At 42.0% G+C, this 21201-nt stretch overlaps 1 protein-coding gene across 1 annotated transcript in view; it reads left to right on the plus strand.

Annotated features, from left to right (window-relative positions):
• Window positions 1–21201, plus strand: part of LOC130192850 (mothers against decapentaplegic homolog 6-like) — a 29829-nt gene that overhangs the window by 6630 nt on the left and 1998 nt on the right. The window lies entirely within an intron of this gene.

Below are 21201 nucleotides of genomic sequence, written 5' to 3' on the forward strand. Positions count from 1 at the left end.
GGTGAAAATTCGAGATTGGTCAAACAATACTTGAATGTGCAGACCAGTTACGTCACTCGGCGTTGCGCTGGTCTATGCGTGGGGTAACAATCTAATATTTTACTCTTATTTCTCATATATATGCAGAACTTTCAGGTCATTAAAAACACTAATGTGTATGAATTCTTGAGTTACGCTACCATTTCTCATTTAAAGGGGCAGAGCGTCTTGAAGGACGAGGCCCAAAGAGATAACGATGTCCTTTTCAGCTATTACATCACATGACATCATTGTACTCCTCAAACATTTGTCCACCTTGTTGTCATTACACTCTGGCTTTTGGGAACATGTGGAAACAAGCAAAGTAATGATACTTAGTGGACATTAGTGTGGCCTGGATGCACTGAAGTAAGACAAGAAGACTGCTCCCTCTCTGCCCTCGGTAATCATATTTTGGTGGCTTGTTTGCTTATGCGGAGCAAGGTATCAGCCAAACATCCTGTCTCAAAAGCCCTGTCTGCACTCGCGGCAGCATTAACCCCATGAATTGGCCCTTTGACTGATGGGGCACGGCCCAGGAATGTTGGGAAATTGGGAAGGTGAGGGGGAGTAGGGGTCTCGGGAGTGAAAGAAGGTGGGAGGGGGGGGGGGGTGGAGGCTGGGGGGTGAGGTTAAGGGGCTCCGACTCCGCAGAGTGACATCTGATACGTGTTTGAACATATCGCCGTTAATACTTAAGAATCACGGAGCTCAGCCGACATTCTTGGAAGCTTTGCGGAAGACAGATTTAAGAGTCGTTCGCAAAGTGCGACGCTCCTCCAGGTCGACGCCGTCGGACACGGTTTTAGTAAATCATCTGCCGGCGCTCTCAAATAAAGATTTTTTTGACGTGCACATTTCACGAGATGCCTTTCGCGGAATCCACTTCAACATTGTGGATCGATGTGTCCGAGGTGTAAGAAAAGGGCATAGAGACAAAAAATGAAAAGGCCCACATTGAGTCAGGTCCTCTCAGTGACCTGAACCTCTCGTCTGTTGGCTGGCATGCGTACAACATGCCTCTTATGCCTCACTGAGACACATTAGACTATGGAATTCGACATCAAGTGCCGGCCCATTAACCATTCGCCATTTCCTCAAGTATTTTCCATCGCGGCTCTTTTTTCAGCACTCAAGCCGAGGACGCGGTGCACAACTCCCCCGGAGCTCTTTTATGTCAGCTCGGTCATTTCTCTCTGAAGTCCTTTTCGTTGCTGTTTTTTTTTTTTTTTTTAGACTGCCAGGATGTTAACACTGTAATTAAAACCCTGTCTCCTATAAATTAAGTTTATGTGCATCGAATGGGCAACAGCAAATTATGAGTAACTGTTGCTGTTGAATTAAACAGTGAAATGTTTTTTGACAACGTTTGATTTGTTTCCCCCCCATAAAATCAACTCTGGCACTACGATATCCGTTGGTAGTGACTACCTCGTTATTAAAGCTTTTATGGTTGAACGCGGGCAGTGCCAACCGGTTTCTGAAGGAAAGCTTGTGGTCTGGCTTCCTGCTGAAAATAAGTCTGAAGTGATTTCAATCACGAAATCGCAGCGTGATCATTGACATTTACCAGAGGCCACCATCTTTCCGTGACCTGAACCAAAATGCTTCCGTTGCCTGAACTTCACCACAGAGAAACAAACCTCTGTTTCTGGCGTTAAAGTGACGCTCTTTGTGCATCCGTCGCCCACCGCGACGAACGACCCCAGTGGAGGAGATGCGTAGTGCACTGGAAAAACTATTTATAGTGATAAATAAACGTAATTATCGGAAGAACAGTAACACCAGAGTACGTTTACTTATTTTCCAAACATACATACATACATTTCCATACATACATAGATATATATATATATATATATGATAGGTCATTAATAATTAAGGTAGAGGTAAGATGAAATTTTATATTATCGGAAGAAAAGTAACACCAGAGTATCTTTAGATTACTTATTTTCCACTACATATAAATATTGGAAATTAAGTAAACATACTCTGGTGTTACTGTTCTTATGATAACAACAAATTACATTTATTGATCACTGAATAGTTTTTCCAGTGCACTACACATATCTACCACTGGAGTCGGTAGTTGCGGTGTATGTGTGTGTGTGCATATATATATATATATATATATAGAGAGAGAGATATTTATAGATATATAGATATTTATATATATCTATATATATATATAGATAGATAGATATATATAAATATATATATATACAGTATATATATACAGGACTGTCTCAGAAAATTAGAATATTGTGATGAAGTTCTTTATTTTCTGTAATGCAATTAAAAAAACAAAAATGTCATGCATTCTGGATTCATTACAAATCAACTGAAATATTGCAAGCCTTTTATTCTGATTTATTGCTGATTATGGCTTACAGCTTAAGAAAACTCAAATATCCTATCTCTAAATATTAGAATATCATGAAAAAGTATACTAGTAGGGTATTAAACAAATCACTTGAATTGTCTAATTAACTCGAAACACCTGCAAGGGTTTCCTGAGCCTTGACAAACACTCAGCTGTTATAAATCTTTTTTTTAACTTGGTCTGAGGAAATATTAAAATTTTATGAGATAGGATTTTAGAGTTTTCTTAAACTGTAAGCCATAATCAGCAAAATTAAAAGAATAAAAGGCTTGCAATATTTCAGTTGATTTGTAATGAATCCAGAATGCATGACATTTTTGTTTTTTTAATTGCCTAACAGAAAATAAAGAACTTTATCACAATATTCTAATTTTCTGAGACAGTCCTGTATATGGGTTCCCTCCAGGTTCTCTGGCTTCCTTCCAAAGACATGCAGCAGATTAATTGATGTATAAATTGTCCATAGGTGTGAATGTGAGCATGGATGGTTGTTTGTCTCTATATGTGCCCTGGATGGACTGGCGGCCGGTCCAGGGTGAACCCTGCCTTCGCCCTATGTCAGCTGGGATCGGCTCCAGCGACCCTAATGAAGCTAAGCGCTATGAATAATAGAAAAGGCCATTAAGAATTAAGGTATAGTTAACATGTAAGAGGATGCTCATCTCTTATAATCGTCTTAGTCAATGAATTGTAAGCGACATGTGAAGTTTAACTTTCAGCATGCCTGAATGAACGAACCTTTACGTTTGGTAACGTGATCAAAGCCTCCTGGCTTAACTTAAACTTGACTTGAAAAATAAGTTGACTGTTCCTTGTTTACTTTGCCATTCAATTTCTTGTTTTTTAATCATCACGCGCATAACTACGTTGTAAAACTCTGAGTCTGCGTCACCTCCCAGTCCTGGTGATGCTGCGAAGATCCATATAAAACATGTCGCTGCGCGGATAAACAGAAACAGGAAACACGTGTCACACGTCCAAAATACTTAGCTCCAAATACTCGAGGGTAGCCGAGGCTGAGGGCCGGTCGGGATATCCGATGACATCGCGGTTTGCTCGAGGCGGAACACAAAAAAGTAGCAAAAGCACAAACGTTTCTATTAAATTGCTTTTATTATTTTTAACATTTTTATTTTGAGGGGATTACGTTGTTTGATCTTGGTTCTTCTCCCTTTCCATCTCGGTCGATGCAACACCGCTTCATGTGTCCCTGGTGACATTTACACAAGCGCGTTTCAAACATTTATACGTTCAACCATTTTAATGACTCATTGCTTGACCTCTCCCAGTGGCCGGATTTAGGAAGTGTTACAGAAGCGATGCTGATCATCAAGAACAGACTGTGGTTTATTGTCACGAATCACAATCACGTTGACACAAACTTTGCCTCCTTCTTTTTCTATCCCTCTCCCGTGTTTCAGCCCCTTGTACCGCTCTTTGTCTTCGAGATTAATTCTACTGCAGCCTTCGCAGTCGCCACGGTTTGTTGGACACACATTTTTGCTCTCTTTTTCTCCATCTATGTGACTCTTATTCTCGCCCCCTCTCTCTCAGTCCATGTTGTCAAGCCATCACAATTTAAAATAAGGTTTAAATTACAGGACTGGCTGTGGCTTTCCGTTGTTCCCTCAGAGTTTTTGCCAACCCGCAATTTGGCTTTTAATGGAATTCTGCCATGCCGCTGAACCTAAAGATTCTTTGCAGATGTCGACGGGCTCTCTGACTCTGAAACGTAGGAAACTGTCGCCTGTGCTGTGAGCTCTCAGTGTAATGCTCAGTTAAGACTGAAGCAACATTCTCAGGGGTTTTTCAGGCGATGTAGCTGCGGTTGTTAGTGAGTGTGTGTTTGTGCGGGGCATTCAGGCATGATATTAGAAACTACACTGACAAACATACACAGTAGCCTACTGTATTTAAGCTTTGGCATCCAATTTTTATAAGGAGTGTAAGGCCATACAAGTACAATTATTTCATTTAATTGTATATATTGTATTCATTTATCTATTTATTTAATTTATTTATTTTATTTGTTTTATTTATTTTATTTATTTATTTATATAAATAATAATAATATATATATATAAATATATATATATTGTGTTTATATATATATATATATTAGCATTACTTAAATGCTAAAGCTGAAAATTGTTTGTTTGAATGCCACGTGAACAAAACATCGTCATGATAGGTCCCTAAACACAAAAGATCTGTTAGAAGTTTTTCAAAATATGTGTCGTGTGTGTCACGTGACCCACCGGTCATCTGACTCTGCAGCCTCTGTCAGCTCATCGTTTTGGTTGACTGCCCACAACTTTTATTTTTTTGGTTGGCTCTCTAAGCATAATGTTGCTCCTTATTTGCTGGATGTGTAAATAAGAAACAGTTTGGCCATGTTAACTCGATGAGGTCGGAGTGGGTACGTCAGGTTGTGTTGCTTCACTACAAAATGATCTAATTCATGAAAAATGTGCTCATGCATCATACATAACTGTTTTCATACACATTTTCTAAGGTAACTCTATTCAATCACTGCAGGTCTCACATTCCTTGTGTTTCTAACCCCCCCCCCCCCCCCCCCCCATACATAGATATGAGTTATGTATCGTGCTTGTGGATTGTACTGTCAGTTATTTTGTTTATATATCTCTGCGTTTCATTCAGGTAATTCTCCTAAATTAAAGTTGAGAAGGAATTTGGAACAAGTGGATCTATTCCACCGATACATGTGTGTAATTACGTTGTGAGGAGTGAAGGCCCTGTAGTGGGACCCGTGAGGCTCAATGAGAGACTTGTCAACTTGACCCCAGTGACTGGCTGAGCGGGGGAAGGAAGTGTTGAGGAAGAGGGCCTGTCCAGGAATGTGTGGGAGGGGAGGCCCGTCAGCTGCACAGCTCCGCTACTCTGCGTCTCCTTTTGTTTCCCTATTCAGATTAAAATCATTTCATTTTAATGCGTCGTTTGTGTAAAACGAAAAACCCAGATATTCTTTAGAGCTGTCTTTTATGTGTCTCTGTTGCGAAACTCGTATGCGTGGCTCTTGAAAGATGTGACGACATGTACTACACAGGCTTTACGGACGCCACATATGCAGACGCCACCTATGCAGATGACACCTATGCAGACGCCACCTATGTAAAGATCACCTATGCAGACGCCACCTATGTAGAGATCACCTATGCAGACGCCACCTATGTAGAGATCACCTATGCAGACGCCACCTATGTAGAGATCACCTATGCAGATGACACCTATGCAGACACCACCTATGTAAAGATCACCTATGCAGACGCCACCTATGTAAAGATCACCGATGCAGATGCCACCTATGTAGAGATCACCTATGCAGATGACACCTATATAGATGCCACCTTTGCAGAGGACACCTATGCAGACGGCACCTATGTAGACATCACCTATGCAGACGCCAACTATGCAGATGCCACCTATGCAGACACCACCTATATAGACGCCACCTATGTAGACGCCAACTATGCAGATGACACCTATGTAGACGCCACCTATGTAAACATCCCCTATGTAGACGCCGCCTATGTAAACATCCCCTATGTAGACGCCACCTATGAAAACATCACCTATGTAGACGCCACCTATGTAGACATCACCTATGCAGATGCCACTTATATAGATGCCACCTTTGTAGACGCCAACTATGCAGATGCCACCTATGCAGACGCCACCTATGAAAACATCCCCTATGTAGACGCCACCTATGAAAACATCCCCTATGTAGACGCCATCTATGTAGACGCCACCTATGAAAACATCCCTTATGTAGACGCCATCTATGCAGCCGCCGCCTATGTAGACGCCGCCTATGCAGACGCCGCCTATGTAGACGCCGCCTATGCAGACGCCGCCTATGCAGACGCCGCCTATGTTGACGCCACCTATGTAGACGCCACCTATGTTGACGCCACCTATGCAGACACCACCTATGTAGACATCACCTATGCAGATGCCACTTATATAGATGCCACCTTTGCAGACGCCAACTATACAGATGCCACCTATGCAGACGCCACCTATGTAAACATCCCTATGTAGACGCCACCTATGAAAACATCCCTATGCAGACGCCACCTATGAAAACATCCCCTATGCAGACGCCGCCTATGTAGACGCCGCCTATGTTGACGCCACCTATGTTGACGCCACCTATGTAAACATCCCTATGTAGACGCCACCTATGAAAACATCCCCTATGCAGGCGCCACCTATGAAAACATCCCTATGCAGACGCCGCCTATGTTGACGCCACCTATGTTGAGGGAACCTATGCAGACGCCGCCTATGTTGACGCCACCTATGTTGACGCCACCTATGTTGAGGGAACCTATGCAGACGCCGCCTATGTGGCCGCCACCTATGTAGACGCCACCTATGTTGACGCCACCTATGTTGAGGGAACCTATGCAGACGCCGCCTATGTAGACGCCGCCTATGCAGACGCCACCTATTTGTCACAAACAAATGCGCTGATCCTCACCGATCCAGGCCATCTCCATTGCAAACATTGACTTTGATGTACTTGTTTTCACCTCTGTGTGTGAACGAACACGATTATGTCATGAACAGCAGGAATGCTGAGCAAACAGTCCTTTTTCAAAGAGCGCCGATTTCGAAGAGGTAGAGAACAATAAATAATGGCGCGCGATTGATGTGCTGAAAACGTATAATTTAGGATTCAGTCCCACCCCCCTCTTGTTCAGCTGGTTTAGTTGCACTAGAAACGGTTGTAAAACGATCACACGGTTGGATCCGTTCACTCAGATTAACTCCATTTCAGCTCATTCATTTTGCTCAGTGTCAAATGGGAATGACAACCCGGGCAAAACTCTCTCAATGCTTATTTAGTGTGAATGACGGTTGAGTGATTGGATGTGAAGTGATACGTCAATTTGCAGAAACGTGTACAGTATTTAATAAATGTTTAGTTTGATCAAATTGGACCACGTCCAAAGTTACTTGTGCATCCTAACGTATGTATTAACTTGGTAATGGAAAGTCTGAACAAAAGCACATGTTGGATTGAAACATATACATATTTACCTTCGCATGTGTATTTATTTGTATGTTATTCGCATAACTCAAAAAGTATTAAACCGAATCGCATGACATTTGGTGGGATGATTGGTTATTACCCGGGGACCATTTGATTAGATTTTGGGATCGATCGCCTCAAAGGTCAAGGTCAATGTCACAAAAAGGTAGCAAAAAAGTGGCTACCGAGTGCCCGTTCTAGTTGTTTATGTTTTTGTCTTTATTTGATACAGCAATTCCAACAGTATATCGAGAAAAAAGGGGTTGATGACATGGGACGAAGGTTACTAGCAATTACATGTGTGCATCTAAACCACTCAACCGTTACAACTGTAAAGATCAAAAGCAATTGTTCACGAAGCAACAGAGGAACACATGTCAGCCTAATCAATTGAGTATATAATTGAGACTTCAAATCATCTGAAACCACCATATATTTACAACGCCCTCATTATGAGTCTCATGAGCATCAGAGTTCGGATAATCTCTTCAACTGTGATCATGAAACTGAAGAGAAACCCGTTTTTTTGTATTTCCTGGGTTTTCATAACAACTCGGCCTGCTGGATGTCACAAGACGTGACAGCAGAGTGTGTCCAGGATGCAACGGTGGACGCAAAACCTGAGACATTCCTTGGCCCAGGTTGTCTGGCACTTTGAAGTAGCAGCAGAAATGCAGGAAACCGGTTACTTTCTCTCTTCCTCTTGGAGGAGCTTTCTAAACTACCTCCAAACACGTCTTCCTCTGAATCTTGCAGGGAATCTTTCCTGAGGCCCCCGTTGACCCGCAGGTTCGAGGAATGTGGTCGTTTGTTCGCATTAAAATAAATAACGGATTGATGTTTGAGAAATGTGTTTCTTGGACGTGAGAGACAGATGTCGAGTCGCACACTGCTGCAAGCAGGCTGCGTCGCAAAATCCACTTTACAATGGAAAGAGAGGGAGAAGGAAAGAGTGTGTGTATGTGCAAGAATGTGTGTGCGTGTGTTTGTGTTTGTGAGCGAGAGCCCAGTTGTGTTCGACTGTAAAGCCCATGTCTGGCGATAACGCCGCCCTCTGATGGCAGAGATAGTCGAGACGCCAGCTTAAATGTGGCTTGCTGGATTGAAGTTGCCCTGTAATGATAGTTGTCTCAAACAACACAGAACCTACCATTTGTAGCTGGGGAGGGGTGGTTTTTTTCTTCTTTTTTCTCCCCCTTATTTTCTTTTGATTTCAATTTTTTTTCTGTTGATCTTTTTGGGGGGGGGGGGGGGGATTTTAGGAATTGGAATCAAAACAAAGCATTTTAGAGGCGGCCGACAATTGGTGAGTAGCTGATTCAGCCCCCCCCCCACCTCCCCTCCCTCCCCCCACACACTCCCTCCCCTCCCGTCCCCTCCTCCCTCTCACCCTCTGCCCAACCCACCCACTTCTTTCAGCACGGTGGAAGAGTCTAATAACTGGAGGGGAATCTAATCCTTGGCACTGGATGAAAGACGGGGGTCTCCCTCCCTCCCTCCCTCTCTTTCTCACAGTCTCTTTTCTCTCTCTTCATTTTTTCCGTGGATGCTGGTTATGCTTGGCAGGTTCTCTCTCTCTCTCTCTCTCTCTCTCTCCTTCCCTCTCATTTTCCCGCTCCCTCTTTTACCCAGTCTCTCTCTCGCTCTCTTTTTTTTCTCACTCCCCACAGCTTTTTTTGTTCATCTCTGTGCAGGTTAAGGTTAGCAGGAGGAAGCCTCCACTGCTCCGACTGGAGGGAGAGAGGAAAATATATAGTTTGAAATGTTGTGAATTATGCTTTGTTCGTTTTACAGTTGAGAATAAGTTGAGAAAATTGATCCTACTTTCCTGTTCGTTGTTAAAAATTAACCTAGTCAAGACTGGAAAAGGTGGAAACCGCCTCTATGGATAGGTAAAATACATTTACCAGCACCTCTAAAGAACACCTATTCTAATTGTGTACCTTGTGTGTTCATTTATACAAAATAACTATACAAAAGTGTAAAGATGACAGTTTAAAATTGTGCGAGGTTAGGGCAAATTAATCACCACATAACCCCACAAAAAAAACCAAATTGTTTCTCTACTTCTATAGAGCGGTTCATATTACCAGGCAGATGTTGTGACCTTCGGACAGCTTTGTTTTCCGTCTATATGCTAAGCTAAACTAAGCATGCTGTTCTCAACCACTGTGTTCTACTCACAAAAAAGTCATGAATATGCTGTAATTGGCATATATATACCAAGAAATCAATTTGTATGTAATCCACCAAATTGTGAACTAATACAAATTGAACCGTGTTGCTGGACATTTTGAAGGAGACTGCATGCAAAGTGAGGAATAACTTTTCTTCAGATGTCATACGGTCGTATCGTATCGTATGAGGAAACGCAACTTGAGCTAAGATAACCATCTTTCTCCTCCGGCTCGTTTACCAAGCAAGAGTGCAATATCAATCTTCTGATCAAGCCTCAGCAAGAATGCAAATAAGGATATGTTCCCAAAACGTCTCACTCTTCTTTTTAATATCTAGTCAAGAGAGAGTAAAGATGAGTGTCGCCGTCATTGTTTCCAACCCGGGTTTATACATTGATGCTAACAACATGTCACAATGTAGAATAGGCATTCCACACGACACATCAAGTGATACTGAACTATTGATACTGATATATTGTTTATGAACCTGTTTTTGTATTGTTTGTTCGCGTTTATGAGAGAATTCCGCAAACTGTCCGTCTGACCTCCTGAACTTTGATTGCCACTGCTTTTTAATCAGGAAAAAACAAACAAGAGTAGTCCATAAATTGAACTTGTGGATCATTGTGATTCCATTGCAGCGAGCCATTTGTTTTATATCCCACCTCTCTTCCCACCGTTGTTCGGACCTCAGATAGAAAACAACTGTTGAACTGCACCGGGGTGTTTCCGTGAGATTGGCACTAAGAGACAGTGATTTTGAAATGTAATAACAAAGGCTACTTATCTAATTGGTAAACAGAACTGTTAAATGGCGGTTGGCGTAAACGCTTGCAGGACACTGTAATTGCTGCCAGCCCTTTGCATACAGATGTCGGCACGCACATTCACACAGTCACACTCTGACGCGCGTTTTTTTTTTTTCTTCGACTTCCTCCGCTCGAACATAAACACACTGATATATATATATATATGATAGGTCATTAATAATTAAGGTAGAGGTAAGATGAAATTTTATATTATCGGAAGAAAAGTAACACCAGAGTATCTTTAGATTACTTATTTTCCACTACATATAAATATTGGAAATTAAGTAAACATACTCTGGTGTTACTGTTCTTATGATAACAACAAATTACATTTATTGATCACTGAATAGTTTTTCCAGTGCACTACACATATCTACCACTGGAGTCGGTAGTTGCGGTGTATGTGTGTGTGTGCATATATATATATATATATATAGAGAGAGATATTTATAGATATATAGATATTTATATATATCTATATATATATATAGATAGATAGATATATATAAATATATATATATACAGTATATATATACAGGACTGTCTCAGAAAATTAGAATATTGTGATGAAGTTCTTTATTTTCTGTAATGCAATTAAAAAACAAAAATGTCATGCATTCTGGATTCATTACAAATCAACTGAAATATTGCAAGCCTTTTATTCTGATTTATTGCTGATTATGGCTTACAGCTTAAGAAAACTCAAATATCCTATCTCTAAATATTAGAATATCATGAAAAAGTATACTAGTAGGGTATTAAACAAATCACTTGAATTGTCTAATTAACTCGAAACACCTGCAAGGGTTTCCTGAGCCTTGACAAACACTCAGCTGTTATAAATCTTTTTTAACTTGGTCTGAGGAAATATTAAAATTTTATGAGATAGGATTTTAGAGTTTTCTTAAACTGTAAGCCATAATCAGCAAAATTAAAAGAATAAAAGGCTTGCAATATTTCAGTTGATTTGTAATGAATCCAGAATGCATGACATTTTTGTTTTTTTAATTGCCTAACAGAAAATAAAGAACTTTATCACAATATTCTAATTTTCTGAGACAGTCCTGTATATGGGTTCCCTCCAGGTTCTCTGGCTTCCTTCCAAAGACATGCAGCAGATTAATTGATGTATAAATTGTCCATAGGTGTGAATGTGAGCATGGATGGTTGTTTGTCTCTATATGTGCCCTGGATGGACTGGCGGCCGGTCCAGGGTGAACCCTGCCTTCGCCCTATGTCAGCTGGGATCGGCTCCAGCGACCCTAATGAAGCTAAGCGCTATGAATAATAGAAAAGGCCATTAAGAATTAAGGTATAGTTAACATGTAAGAGGATGCTCATCTCTTATAATCGTCTTAGTCAATGAATTGTAAGCGACATGTGAAGTTTAACTTTCAGCATGCCTGAATGAACGAACCTTTACGTTTGGTAACGTGATCAAAGCCTCCTGGCTTAACTTAAACTTGACTTGAAAAATAAGTTGACTGTTCCTTGTTTACTTTGCCATTCAATTTCTTGTTTTTTAATCATCACGCGCATAACTACGTTGTAAAACTCTGAGTCTGCGTCACCTCCCAGTCCTGGTGATGCTGCGAAGATCCATATAAAACATGTCGCTGCGCGGATAAACAGAAACAGGAAACACGTGTCACACGTCCAAAATACTTAGCTCCAAATACTCGAGGGTAGCCGAGGCTGAGGGCCGGTCGGGATATCCGATGACATCGCGGTTTGCTCGAGGCGGAACACAAAAAAGTAGCAAAAGCACAAACGTTTCTATTAAATTGCTTTTATTATTTTTAACATTTTTATTTTGAGGGGATTACGTTGTTTGATCTTGGTTCTTCTCCCTTTCCATCTCGGTCGATGCAACACCGCTTCATGTGTCCCTGGTGACATTTACACAAGCGCGTTTCAAACATTTATACGTTCAACCATTTTAATGACTCATTGCTTGACCTCTCCCAGTGGCCGGATTTAGGAAGTGTTACAGAAGCGATGCTGATCATCAAGAACAGACTGTGGTTTATTGTCACGAATCACAATCACGTTGACACAAACTTTGCCTCCTTCTTTTTCTATCCCCTCTCCCGTGTTTCAGCCCCCTTGTACCGCTCTTTGTCTTCGAGATTAATTCTACTGCAGCCTTCGCAGTCGCCACGGTTTGTTGGACACACATTTTTGCTCTCTTTTTCTCCATCTATGTGACTCTTATTCTCGCCCCCTCTCTCTCAGTCCATGTTGTCAAGCCATCACAATTTAAAATAAGGTTTAAATTACAGGACTGGCTGTGGCTTTCCGTTGTTCCCTCAGAGTTTTTGCCAACCCGCAATTTGGCTTTTAATGGAATTCTGCCATGCCGCTGAACCTAAAGATTCTTTGCAGATGTCGACGGGCTCTCTGACTCTGAAACGTAGGAAACTGTCGCCTGTGCTGTGAGCTCTCAGTGTAATGCTCAGTTAAGACTGAAGCAACATTCTCAGGGGTTTTTCAGGCGATGTAGCTGCCGGTTGTTAGTGAGTGTGTGTTTGTGCGGGGCATTCAGGCATGATATTAGAAACTACACTGACAAACATACACAGTAGCCTACTGTATTTAAGCTTTGGCATCCAATTTTTATAAGGAGTGTAAGGCCATACAAGTACAATTATTTCATTTAATTGTATATATTGTATTCATTTTATCTATTTATTTAATTTATTTATTTTATTTGTTTTATTTATTTTATTTATTTATTTATATAAATAATAATAATATATATATATAAATATATATATATTGTGTTTATATATATATATATATTAGCATTACTTAAATGCTAAAGCTGAAAATTGTTTGTTTGAATGCCACGTGAACAAAACATCGTCATGATAGGTCCCTAAACACAAAAGATCTGTTAGAAGTTTTTCAAAATATGTGTCGTGTGTGTCACGTGACCCACCGGTCATCTGACTCTGCAGCCTCTGTCAGCTCATCGTTTTGGTTGACTGCCCACAACTTTTATTTTTTTGGTTGGCTCTCTAAGCATAATGTTGCTCCTTATTTGCTGGATGTGTAAATAAGAAACAGTTTGGCCATGTTAACTCGATGAGGTCGGAGTGGGTACGTCAGGTTGTGTTGCTTCACTACAAAATGATCTAATTCATGAAAAATGTGCTCATGCATCATACATAACTGTTTTCATACACATTTTCTAAGGTAACTCTATTCAATCACTGCAGGTCTCACATTCCTTGTGTTTCTAACCCCCCCCCCCCCCCCCCCCATACATAGATATGAGTTATGTATCGTGCTTGTGGATTGTACTGTCAGTTATTTTGTTTATATATCTCTGCGTTTCATTCAGGTAATTCTCCTAAATTAAAGTTGAGAAGGAATTTGGAACAAGTGGATCTATTCCACCGATACATGTGTGTAATTACGTTGTGAGGAGTGAAGGCCCTGTAGTGGGACCCCGTGAGGCTCAATGAGAGACTTGTCAACTTGACCCCAGTGACTGGCTGAGCGGGGGAAGGAAGTGTTGAGGAAGAGGGCCTGTCCAGGAATGTGTGGGAGGGGAGGCCCGTCAGCTGCACAGCTCCGCTACTCTGCGTCTCCTTTTGTTTCCCTATTCAGATTAAAATCATTTCATTTTAATGCGTCGTTTGTGTAAAACGAAAAACCCAGATATTCTTTAGAGCTGTCTTTTATGTGTCTCTGTTGCGAAACTCGTATGCGTGGCTCTTGAAAGATGTGACGACATGTACTACACAGGCTTTACGGACGCCACATATGCAGACGCCACCTATGCAGATGACACCTATGCAGACGCCACCTATGTAAAGATCACCTATGCAGACGCCACCTATGTAGAGATCACCTATGCAGACGCCACCTATGTAGAGATCACCTATGCAGACGCCACCTATGTAGAGATCACCTATGCAGATGACACCTATGCAGACACCACCTATGTAAAGATCACCTATGCAGACGCCACCTATGTAAAGATCACCGATGCAGATGCCACCTATGTAGAGATCACCTATGCAGATGACACCTATATAGATGCCACCTTTGCAGAGGACACCTATGCAGACGGCACCTATGTAGACATCACCTATGCAGACGCCAACTATGCAGATGCCACCTATGCAGACACCACCTATATAGACGCCACCTATGTAGACGCCAACTATGCAGATGACACCTATGTAGACGCCACCTATGTAAACATCCCCTATGTAGACGCCGCCTATGTAAACATCCCCTATGTAGACGCCACCTATGAAAACATCACCTATGTAGACGCCACCTATGTAGACATCACCTATGCAGATGCCACTTATATAGATGCCACCTTTGTAGACGCCAACTATGCAGATGCCACCTATGCAGACGCCACCTATGAAAACATCCCCTATGTAGACGCCACCTATGAAAACATCCCCTATGTAGACGCCATCTATGTAGACGCCACCTATGAAAACATCCCCTATGTAGACGCCATCTATGCAGACGCCGCCTATGTAGACGCCGCCTATGCAGACGCCGCCTATGTAGACGCCGCCTATGCAGACGCCGCCTATGCAGACGCCGCCTATGTTGACGCCACCTATGTAGACGCCACCTATGTTGACGCCACCTATGCAGACACCACCTATGTAGACATCACCTATGCAGATGCCACTTATATAGATGCCACCTTTGCAGACGCCAACTATACAGATGCCACCTATGCAGACGCCACCTATGTAAACATCCCCTATGTAGACGCCACCTATGAAAACATCCCCTATGCAGACGCCACCTATGAAAACATCCCCTATGCAGACGCCGCCTATGTAGACGCCGCCTATGTTGACGCCACCTATGTTGACGCCACCTATGTAAACATCCCCTATGTAGACGCCACCTATGAAAACATCCCCTATGCAGACGCCACCTATGAAAACATCCCCTATGCAGACGCCGCCTATGTTGACGCCACCTATGTTGAGGGAACCTATGCAGACGCCGCCTATGTTGACGCCACCTATGTTGACGCCACCTATGTTGAGGGAACCTATGCAGACGCCGCCTATGTTGACGCCACCTATGTAGACGCCACCTATGTTGACGCCACCTATGTTGAGGGAACCTATGCAGACGCCGCCTATGTAGACGCCGCCTATGCAGACGCCACCTATTTGTCACAAACAAATGCGCTGATCCTCACCGATCCAGGCCATCTCCATTGCAAACATTGACTTTGATGTACTTGTTTTCACCTCTGTGTGTGAACGAACACGATTATGTCATGAACAGCAGGAATGCTGAGCAAACAGTCCTTTTTCAAAGAGCGCCGATTTCGAAGAGGTAGAGAACAATAAATAATGGCGCGCGCTTGATGTGCTGTAAACGTATAATTTAGGATTCAGTCCCACCCCCCTCTTGTTCAGCTGGTTTAGTTGCACTAGAAACGGTTGTAAAACGATCACACGGTTGGATCCGTTCACTCAGATTAACTCCATTTCAGCTCATTCATTTTGCTCAGTGTCAAATGGGAATGACAACCCGGGCAAAACTCTCTCAATGCTTATTTAGTGTGAATGACGGTTGAGTGATTGGATGTGAAGTGATACGTCAATTTGCAGAAACGTGTACAGTATTTAATAAATGTTTAGTTTGATCAAATTGGACCACGTCCAAAGTTACTTGTGCATCCTAACGTATGTATTAACTTGGTAATGGAAAGTCTGAACAAAAGCACATGTTGGATTGAAACATATACATATTTACCTTCGCATGTGTATTTATTTGTATGTTATTCGCATAACTCAAAAAGTATTAAACCGAATCGCATGACATTTGGTGGGATGATTGGTTATTACCCGGGGACCATTTGATTAGATTTTGGGATCGATCGCCTCAAAGGTCAAGGTCAATGTCACAAAAAGGTAGCAAAAAAGTGGCTACCGAGTGCCCGTTCTAGTTGTTTATGTTTTTGTCTTTATTTGATACAGCAATTCCAACAGTATATCGAGAAAAAAGGGGTTGATGACATGGGACGAAGGTTACTAGCAATTACATGTGTGCATCTAAACCACTCAACCGTTACAACTGTAAAGATCAAAAGCAATTGTTCACGAAGCAACAGAGGAACACATGTCAGCCTAATCAATTGAGTATATAATTGAGACTTCAAATCATCTGAAACCACCATATATTTACAACGCCCTCATTATGAGTCTCATGAGCATCAGAGTTCGGATAATCTCTTCAACTGTGATCATGAAACTGAAGAGAAACCCGTTTTTGTATTTCCTGGGTTTTCATAACAACTCGGCCTGCTGGATGTCACAAGACGTGACAGCAGAGTGTGTCCAGGATGCAACGGTGGACGCAAAACCTGAGACATTCCTTGGCCCAGGTTGTCTGGCACTTTGAAGTAGCAGCAGAAATGCAGGAAACCGGTTACTTTCTCTCTTCCTCTTGGAGGAGCTTTCTAAACTACCTCCAAACACGTCTTCCTCTGAATCTTGCAGGGAATCTTTCCTGAGGCCCCCGTTGACCCGCAGGTTCGAGGAATGTGGTCGTTTGTTCGCATTAAAATAAATAACGGATTGATGTTTGAGAAATGTGTTTCTTGGACGTGAGAGACAGATGTCGAGTCGCACACTGCTGCAAGCAGGCTGCGTCGCAAAATCCACTTTACAATGGAAAGAGAGGGAGAAGGAAAGAGTGTGTGTATGTGCAAGAATGTGTGTGCGTGTGTTTGTGTTTGTGAGCGAGAGCCCAGTTGTGTTCGACTGTAAAGCCCATGTCTGGCGATAACGCCGCCCTCTGATGGCAGAGATAGTCGAGACGCCAGCTTAAATGTGGCTTGCTGGATTGAAGTTGCCCTGTAATGATAGTTGTCTCAAACAACACAGAACCTACCATTTGTAGCTGGGGAGGGGTGGTTTTTTTCTTCTTTTTTCTCCCCCTTATTTTCTTTTGATTTCAATTTTTTTTCTGTTGATCTTTTTGGGATTTAGGAATTGGAATCAAAACAAAGCTTTTTAGAGGCGGCCGACAATTGGTGAGTAGCTGATTCAGCCCCCCCCCCACCTCCCCTCCCTCCCCACACACTCCCTCCCCTCCCGTCCCCTCCTCCCTCTCACCCTCTGCCCAACCCACCCACTTCTTTCAGCACGGTGGAAGAGTCTAATAACTGGAGGGGAATCTAATCCTTGGCACTGGATGAAAGACGGGGGTCTCCCTCCCTCCCTCCCTCTCTTTCTCACAGTCTCTTTTCTCTCTCTTCATTTTTTCCGTGGATGCTGGTTATGCTTGGCAGGTTCTCTCTCTCTCTCTCTCTCTCTCCTTCCCTCTCATTTTCCCGCTCCCTCTTTTACCCAGTCTCTCTCTCGCTCTCTTTTTTTTCTCACTCCCCCCCCCCCCCCCCCCCCACAGCTTTTTTTGTTCATCTCTGTGCAGGTTAAGGTTAGCAGGAGGAAGCCTCCACTGCTCCGACTGGAGGGAGAGAGGAAAATATATAGTTTGAAATGTTGTGAATTATGCTTTGTTCGTTTTACAGTTGAGAATAAGTTGAGAAAATTGATCCTACTTTCCTGTTCGTTGTTAAAAATTAACCTAGTCAAGACTGGAAAAGGTGGGGAAACCGCCTCTATGGATAGGTAAAATACATTTACCAGCACCTCTAAAGAACACCTATTCTAATTGTGTACCTTGTGTGTTCATTTATACAAAAATAACTATACAAAAGTGTAAAGATGACAGTTTAAAATTGTGCGAGGTTAGGGCAAATTAATCACCACATAACCCCACAAAAAAAACCAAATTGTTTCTCTACTTCTATAGAGCGGTTCATATTACCAGGCAGATGTTGTGACCTTCGGACAGCTTTGTTTTCCGTCTATATGCTAAGCTAAACTAAGCATGCTGTTCTCAACCACTGTGTTCTACTCACAAAAAAGTCATGAATATGCTGTAATTGGCATATATATACCAAGAAATCAATTTGTATGTAATCCACCAAATTGTGAACTAATACAAATTGAACCGTGTTGCTGGACATTTTGAAGGAGACTGCATGCAAAGTGAGGAATAACTTTTCTTCAGATGTCATACGGTCGTATCGTATCGTATGAGGAAACGCAACTTGAGCTAAGATAACCATCTTTCTCCTCCGGCTACGTTTACCAAGCAAGAGTGCAATATCAATCTTCTGATCGAAGCCTCAGCAAGAATGCAAATAAGGATATGTTCCCAAAACGTCTCACTCTTCTTTTTAATATCTAGTCAAGAGAGAGTAAAGATGAGTGTCGCCGTCATTGTTTCCAGCCCGGGTTTATACATTGATGCTAACTTAACATGTCACAATGTAGAATAGGCATTCCACAGACGACACATCAAGTGATACTGAACTATTGATACTGATATATTGTTTATGAACCTGTTTTTGTATTGTTTGTTCGCGTTTATGAGAGAATTCGGGAAACTGTCCGTCTGACCTCCTGAACTTTGATTGCCACTGCTTTTTAATCAGGAAAAAACAAACAAGAGTAGTCCATAAATTGAACTTGTGGATCATTGTGATTCCATTGCAGCGAGCCATTTGTTTTATATCCCACCTCTCTTCCCACCGTTGTTCGGACCTCAGATAGAAAACAACTGTTGAACTGCACCGGGGTGTTTCCGTGAGATTGGCACTAAGAGACAGTGATTTTGAAATGTAATAACAAAGGCTACTTATCTAATTGGTAAACAGAACTGTTAAATGGCGGTTGGCGTAAACGCTTGCAGGACACTGTAATTGCTGCCAGCCCTTTGCATACAGATGTCGGCACGCACATTCACACAGTCACACTCTGACGCGCGTTTTTTTTTTTTCTTCGACTTCCTCCGCTCGAACATAAACACACTGATAACCTCCCGCCTGAACCCGTCTTTTTAAAATTCCATTGAAGACGTCGGGTTGCCCACCCGCTCCTTACCTCCCTGCTCTCCTACGACATTCTCATGCTCCCGATACCTTTTGGTTGGATGGCAGCCAGGCCGAGCGGGATGACACCGAGGGCCGTGCCAGAAACATGAAACGTGACACGCTGCACCGCTCGCTCCGTCAAACACGGCCGGGAATCGTGATGAAACGGTTCAGACTTCGCAACACATCGCTCCATCTTCCACGGACGGCGGCGCCGATGCTTCATGTAAAAACCCGCTCTCGTACGACAGATACTCGTGGCAGAAAACAAAGAAATAGACGTAAAGTAAGTCGACAGGGATACTTGTAACCCGTTCATTTGATGACAATACGTACACTACCGTTCAAAAGTTTGGGGTCACTTAGAAATGTCTTTATTTTTCAAAGAAAAGCACTGTTTTTTTAATAAAGATAACATTAATCAAAAATACACACTATACATTGTTAATGTGGTAAATGACTATACTAGGTGGAAACGTCTGGTTTCTAATGAAATATCTCCAGAGGTGTATAGAGGCCCATTTCCATCAACTATCACTCCAGTGTTCTAATGGTACATTGTGTTTGCTAATCGCCTTAGAAGACTAATATCTGATTAGAAAACCCTTGTGCAATTATGTTAGCACAGCTGAAAACAGTTATGCTGGTGATATAAGCTATACAACTGGCCTTCCTTTGAGCTTGAAGTTTGAAGAACAAAATTAATACTTCAAATATTAATCAATATTTCTAACCTTGTCAATGTCTTGACTATATTTTCTATTAAATTTTCAATTTATTTGACAAATAAAAGTGAGTTTTCATGGAAGACACAAAATTGTCTGGATGACCCCAAACTTTTGAACGGTAGTGTATTCTTATAAAGTTATCAACAAATATGCACATTAGCAAACACACTATGAGTAATGCTGAAGAGTTACTATGAAGTACTGAAGATTTATTTGGCATGGCAAGTTTATTTGTATATCACCTTTCAACAACAAGGACATTCAAAGTGCTTTATATGAGACATAAAAGAAACCCAAGGCCATATAAAAAGAAACATAAAGACAGTAAGTGAATACAACTGGTTAAACAGGAGTTCTGGGAGTTTATGCCCGATATCTGGCACATAAAAACTGAATTGCATCATATTCTTGACTGTAGGTTTCATTATAAATTTAAAAGCAAGGATTTAATACTATACTTTCTGCCGCATCATTCATTATATGATGGAAATTAAAGTGCACGAAGTCTAAAAAACTTTTAAAAGTCCCAGTTTGTTTTATGTCTCCTTTAGGGAATTAATTTGATCATGAGCTTGTAAAGTCTCCCTGTGTTTCCCCAGACATGTTTGTGTTGCCTTATTACAGGGAAGAGCATGGCTTGTAAAAGTGTGTGTGTGTGTGTGTGTGTGTGTGTGTGTGTGTGTGTGTGCGTGTGCATGTGTGTGAGAGAGTCAGAAAGAGATAGAGTGAGAGAAAAAGAGAGATTCTGCTAGCTGAGCTGCCTGCTCTCTTATTGGAGAGCTGTAAAAACTCCAGACCGCAGGAGTTGCCAGCCTGGAATTCACTAATGACACACGTGGGCCTCAGATGAGGAGTGCAATTTGGTGTGTGTTTGTGTTTTTGTGTGTGTGTGTGTGTGTTATAGTCATACTGTTTGGATCAGAAGGCGCAATTTGTGTGTGTACATGTGAATGTGTGAGGCCCTATCTCACCATCTAGAGTATGTGTGTGTGTGTGTGTGTGTGTGTGCGTGTAGGTGTGTGAGTTGTGTATGTTGTTGGATTGCACAAATACTCACACGCATCTCCTCCC

This window comes from Pseudoliparis swirei, chromosome 4 (assembly GCF_029220125.1).
Source record: "Pseudoliparis swirei isolate HS2019 ecotype Mariana Trench chromosome 4, NWPU_hadal_v1, whole genome shotgun sequence".
In the NCBI taxonomy this organism is placed as follows: domain Eukaryota; kingdom Metazoa; phylum Chordata; class Actinopteri; order Perciformes; family Liparidae; genus Pseudoliparis; species Pseudoliparis swirei.